Here is a 6,965-nt window from a genome sequence, read left to right as displayed (position 1 = left end):
ATATACATATATACATATATATGTGTGTGTGTGTGTGTGTGTGTGTATGTATAGATAGATAGATAGATAGATAGATAGATAGATAGATAGATGTACAGTGCCAGTCAAAAGTTTGGACACAGCTTCTCATTCAACGGTTTTTCTTGAATTTTATTATTTTCTACATTGTACAATAGATTTATACTGAAGACATCAAAATTATGCAAGAACACTATGGAATAATGTAGGAAACAAATAAGAATATTTTTTATACAATAAAAATGAAAGAAAAACCACTAAACGAGAGGGTGTGTCCAGACTTTTGACTGGTGCTGTTTAAATAACCAAAACTTTACAGCATTACAGTCTCAAACATGCACTGGCCAGGGCAGCTGACCCTCACTGGTTTGTTTGCCAAAGATGAATTTGGTTGACAGCTTTGGCTGACATTTGGTGGGCATTCATTGTCAACCATACAGAAATTGAAAACATTTCTTTTACTTTTGTTGTTTGAGTTGAAACAACAGTTTAACCCTCTCCATGCCACAACTCTCCCTCTTTGTCTCATCACCCACAGGATGAACTTCATTCTGCTGACAGCCAGCATCATCACTCTAGCTCTCACTCAAGAGTGGCAGGAAGTGGTAATGCATGGCAATAATGTGAGAACTGACTTTGCACCACCTAGGGGAAGGCCTTGTGAGACGAAAAACAGCAAGTCTGCTTACGACGACTTTTCCCGTAAACATATCCTGACCGAGCGCTTTGACACAAAATCAAAACCTGCATGGAAAAAGTGAGTTAAAGCTTACATCAGTAAGTAGGCTACAACTTGAAAAGCTAGCAAACAACATGATTGCATGCCTGTGCATTAATGAGTGAAATCAATGCTGTGCAGTTTTCAAAACAAAACTAGATCCAAATGTGTGTGAAGCTCAGAGGAGAGCTGCCCCAGAGCTGAGGAGCCAGCACTGCATGGCTCGACCACCCTTTGTACACTTGTAGTTAAAAGCAACACTCTTGTACTCATACTCATACTCGTTCTGCAGGTACCTGACGGAGAAGGGCCTCTGCACGAGAACTGAAATACAATCATTCCTCAAGTCGAAAGACTGCCGAAAAGTCAAGGGCATCTGCGATGGCCACGGCACCTGCAAGAAAATCCCTAATAATCCGAATCAGAACATATGCATCAGCGACACTAAAATGACTGTATATGATGTCAAAGTGAATACGTCCAGCAATACTTGTAAAGTTGAAAATATAGATCCACGTTACGGCTACGTAATGGTGGCTTGTGATAAAATTGGAGACAGCTGCCTGCCTGTCCATTATCAGAGGTACAACGGGCAGACGCCTGATGACAACGCTCAACGCTGCAAGCCTGCTGTTTCCAAAAACCCTTCATTTTTGTAGGCATGGCATATTATCACTCTCATCTGCATCCTGACAACAGAAACCTGTTGAGCTGAGCTAAATGAAGACTTCATATTTTCTTAAAACACTGTTAAAAATGATCCGCCTGCCTTTTTACTCGTGTTCAAACCTATTAGTCTTTTCAGGCCCGACAAACATTCAGGAAATGCCCAGCTGTGACTGTAACATTAAACTTTAGATGAACCAGATTTCTTTTATTTGACTTCTAGACATGGGTGTCATTTTTCTATTATTCCTGTTCAATAGCCTACCCTACTTCCATCAGACTGAACAGCAGTCTTTCCCATTTGTTTGTACTCCTGTCAAAAAATTACCTGAAATTGATAATAATAATAATCCTAAAATATATCTGGTGACAGCGTAAAGCCCATAAATTGTTGAAATGATCTGATTTGTGGATTCATATTTTCTTTCTTTGAATTTTCATGTCATTTCCCCCGTTACATCTTTACAAATGAATAAATAATGTGTGCGGCTTTTTCCATTTTTCACACAAAACCGATTACATTCACATTAAAATAAATTTACCAGCTTCAAGACATAATAACGCGGAAGACATCAGAATCATTTTCAGAACATTTATTGTGGTAACATCACTGATTGATGCTTTTCTGGATATTCTGTGTCAAAGCATGAATGACTATGTTTTGTACATTGCTATATATCACATGTGCATTTTGAAAGAAATTGCGTATTCATGCTTGCTTATATTAATACAATGTTTATCATAAAAATCATAACCTCATCGTAACCTATTCTATTCTATATTCAGAGGTTTGTATGAGAGTTTCTGCATGTGTTAAACCAAATATGACTGGAAAAAAAAAAATAAACGGAACAGAAAAATTAATTCAACTCTGTCTTTGCTTATTCCTGTCTTATCTCTGGTGATGGCAAGACTGCTGAGTCATGTTAAGCTGAATAATCAGGGTTGCCAAGTCCGCGTTTTTTCCGCCAAATTGGGCTACTTTTTAAGTGTTGCCGTGGGTAACAAATTTTGTCTGCGGGTTGGGCTTGGGCAGACCTGTAGCATAACTGTGGCCTTGTTCAATACAGTTCTGTATGACAGGGACCAGGGCGAGGGATCTCAACATGTCTAAAAAGAAACTGGACAACGTTGTAAATAGTTCAAGTTCATGGAGTTTTTTCCCGTTCTTTTTTATGTTGGAGACAGCCAGCAGTTTAACAGGTGAGCTGAATTGATTTTCAATTGCCTTTGCCTGGGAAATTGCCTTTAACGTTTATGATGTTATTTTATAGATATTATAGTGCATTTTGCAATTATAGCAATGCTGTTGGACTTTAAAAGCAACATATATGAATTTTTATAGGCATATTTTGAGTTCTGGTATTGGGCTGATTTTTGGGCCGTTTTTTATACCCGGTTGGGCGGGTTTTGGGCTGGTTTTGAGATGCTGTTTGGCTGCTTTTGTCTCACAGATCTGGCAACCCTGTGAATAATGCTTAAGAAACTGAGGGACGACTTCCAATTATGCACGCCATCTTGCATTTTGTGACCTGATTGGAAAAAGTAGGAAACACATGCAGACATGTTCATCCTTCACAAGTGTCCTCTGGCAACACTTCCGCTGTCGTTTGTTGTAACTGCAGCAGGTTTTCTCTCCTTTGCTAAAGAATTTCCACAACAGCATCTCAACAAATGTGGAAAAAAAAAACTTCTAGCGCCATAGTTTCTCATTCTTGACTGAGCAGAAAACCACTGAAGGTGGTATATCTGTTGGCGCCACCCCAAACGTGTGTGGCTGCAGCCAGGAACACGTACACCTGGTCCCCTTGCTGCAGCTGCAGGGTCACTCCATTGCCTCCGTCATCTGCCCCATTGGCTACACTGTAATCACCGGTGGTGACAACGGCCACATTGTTCTTGTAGAGCATCAGGGTCAAAGTGTGCTCTTCTCCAGCGCGAAAGAAGAGGGTGAAGAAGTAAACACCGGCAACAGGAGCCGTGAAGATACCTGTGGTGACACAAAAACTCTCATGGGATCTAATGGGCCTTGAAAATAATTGAAAGCTCATATAATGAGGTCTTGAAAGCATTTGAAAATAAATAGAGGCTTGTATGACCTCTAGGTTTAGTTCAAATAAGAACTTGAAAGTGATTTTAGCTTCCTTATTGTTGCTTACTGAATTACATAATGCTTATTGACTGCTTTGTATATTCACTCAGTGGCCTAATACAATTAAGTTTCCTTTTCTACTACCAATAATGCTCAGGTTTTCCTTTTGTCACAGTAATAGAGGTGTTCATTCACTTCTGTGTTTGGCATTGAGCTCATAGTTAGTGCTGCTGTTGTACTGGACTGCATTTTATTGAGAGATGTTTCCACTATTCTGTCCCCCTCATTGTATATAAACAGGGAGGACAAAAAATTAGAAACACCTCTCAATATAATGTCGTCCAGTACAAGACGTCTGCAAACTACAACCTTAGCGGTAAACACAGAATTAAACTGACACATTCTCCACCATGTGAACACAAACTGAACATTATAAACCTTGTTAAAAGGTACAATTTATGGCAGAGCTGTTGCATTGAACTGCATTAGGCCCAACCCATAACCCATAACCTTGGCCACACTTTAGATTTAGTTTTTACGCTTGGCTTGACCACTCCCACTCTGACTGTTGAGGAGTTAGGGATCTCAGATCACCTGTGCATCAAGTTTTCTACCACACTTCATTCAGATCCTAAACCTCAACTACCTGCCTCATACTCCCGTATAATATCCTCCTCCACAGCCAGACAGTTCACTGAGGCATATTTATCTTCCTCTTCCCGGAACTCTGATGTCCCTCCATCCTCCCCTGCTCACAGAGGAATTAATCTCCCAGTTCAACTCAACCTGTGCCGACATCCTGGACTCTGTTGCTCCACTCAAACTCAGAAAATCCAAAAACAAAACTCACCCGTGGCTTAACAACAACAACATCCGTGCTCTCAGGCAATCATGCAGAAAGGCAGAAAGGAAATGGAAAAAGGACAAACTGCAAATCTCCTTTAAGATCCTAAGAAACCACTTACACATATATCAGGAAGCAGTCAAGTCGGCAAGAACTAAATATTTCTCAAACTTAATTTCCAATACCTCCCATAAGCCAAGGGTCCTATGGAACAGCATTCCCCCCTCTGTCAGATTTGCCCCCCCTCCATCAACTCTTTTAAATCCAGGCTAAAAACATATCTTTTTACTATAGCTTTTGAGTCCTCCTGATATTACTGTTTGTGCACCTTGATATTTATTGATTGCTGTTTTTGTTATGATTATTACTTCACTTTGTTGTATTTATTTCATGCATTTTTAACTGTACAGCACTTTGGTCAACTTTGGTTGTTTTTAAATGTGCTTTATAAATAAATTTGATTGATTGATTGATTGATTGTATTAGACTGTACAGGTGGGCCTGATAAAGTGGACACTGAGTGAATGTATGTAAAATACATGTCCAGTCCACTAAATAATGGTTAATTTGGAGAGGAAAAGAGAATAAAAGACATAAATAATCACTACCGCTGATTATTTCACAAACACAGAAAATAGCATGTAATGACACATAAATTGTACAGGATTACAGAGAAAAATCCTTCCAGAGGGATTTTTAAGGCAACAAACCTGACTTATACTAAACTATTACAATGTGTGTGTTATATTTCTGTCCTCACATATCCCTGCTTGAGCAAAAGGTTGACTCTACCTCTGCTCCTCAGTTCCTCCTGCTGGTTTTTCATGTCAATCCTTCAGGGGCTTTTTTGCAAACTCCAAGAGGGCTTACATGTGTTTTGCACCGACGAGAGGCTTCTGTCTAGCCACTCTGCCATAAAGCCCAGAGCAGTGGAGGGCCAAAGTGATGGTTGTCCTTCTGGAGCTTTGTCCCATCTCCACACAGGATCTCTGGAGCTCAGTCAGTCATACTATGGCCAGCACTTTCAAGTTTTTATTTTTACAATGGGAATTTTAGGAATTCACATATCAGAAACATATAAACTTAACAATGGTCTTGTATTGTTTTTTAATGCTTGTTTGGGTGATGAAAATGTAATTTTTTGAGACCATGTAGATGATTAGAACTAAACTTCCCACAGTTTATAATCTGAGAACAGCTGTACTATTTTAAATATTCTGTTCTTGCAACGGCCCTGATGCAACATATAGGTCAACTCACCACAAGGCTCACCACAAGAATATACTTCCTCATTTATTAGAATTTGGCAGGTAGTTGGTTAGAGAGGTTACTCTCTAGCTCTTAATTTTTTATTTATTTTTAATGATCTTTCTGTTCACCAAAGTCCGGTTAAGTGGAGCATGAACACACAAAAAGACCAAAAGAGCAGAAGAAAGCAACTTTGGGGGTACGAACATTTGTTACTCGTACCTACATGTCCAGATGTATTACCCTTTGCTACTTTGATGGTAGGGATCACACAATATATACAAATATGGTGAAAAGCGATTTTGCTGTGTTATAATTGGCTATGTAGCCTTCGAGACACACACACACACACACACACACACACACACACACACACACGTACACAGAAAGGGGTAAGGGGTGGGGGTGTTGGAGGTGTGAAAAGGAGAGACATTAATAGAGCTTCTAATAGAGACCACACATCATTTTCACATCAGTTTCCTCCACACAGCAGCTTTACTGGACCACTGTGACCTGACTGATGCCGAGAAAGTAAGAATACATTTCATGTACATACAATTCATTATTATATTATTTAGACCTCATTTTGGGATTCCTACGGCTGAATTAAGTCTTGAAAATATTCTTAAAATATCATCTATCATCTATACACACACACACACACACACACACACACACACACATATATGTATGTGTATGTATACATACATATATATATATATATATATATATATATATATATATATATGTGTGTGTGTGTGTGTGTGTGCAGTGCCAGTTAAAGTTTGGAAACACCTTCTCATTCAACGTTTTTCCTTAAATTTTATTATTTTCTACATTGTACATTAGATTATAATGAAGACATCAAAACTATGCAAGAACACTATGGAATTATTTAGGAAACAAATAAGTGCTAAACAAACCAGAATATGTTTTAATAATAAAACTAAAGGAAAACCACTGAATGAGAGGGTGTGTCCAGACTTTTGACTGCTGCTGTTTAAATAACCAAAACTTTACAACATTACAGTCTCAAACATGCATTAGCCAGAGCAGCTGACCCTCACTGATTTGTTTGCCAAAGATGAATTTGACTGTCCGCTTTTGCTGACATTTGGTGGGCGTTCATTGTCAACCATACAGAAATTGAAAATGATTATTTTTCGTTTGTCATTTGAGTTGAAACAACAGTTTAACCCTCTCCATGCCAAAACTCTCCATCTTTGTCTCATCACCCACAGGATGAACTTCATTCTGCTGACAGCCAGCATCCTCACTCTAGCTCTCACTCAAGAGTGGCAGGAAGTGGTAATGCATGGCGATAATGTGAGAAGTGACTTTGTACCACCTAGGGGAAGGCCTTGTGAGATGACAAACAA

The sequence above is a fragment of the Myripristis murdjan genome, chromosome 18 (genome assembly GCF_902150065.1).
Source record: "Myripristis murdjan chromosome 18, fMyrMur1.1, whole genome shotgun sequence".
NCBI lineage: Eukaryota > Metazoa > Chordata > Actinopteri > Holocentriformes > Holocentridae > Myripristis > Myripristis murdjan.
The sequence above is the reverse complement of the archived record's forward strand: the minus strand, read 5'-3'. Positions refer to the sequence as shown.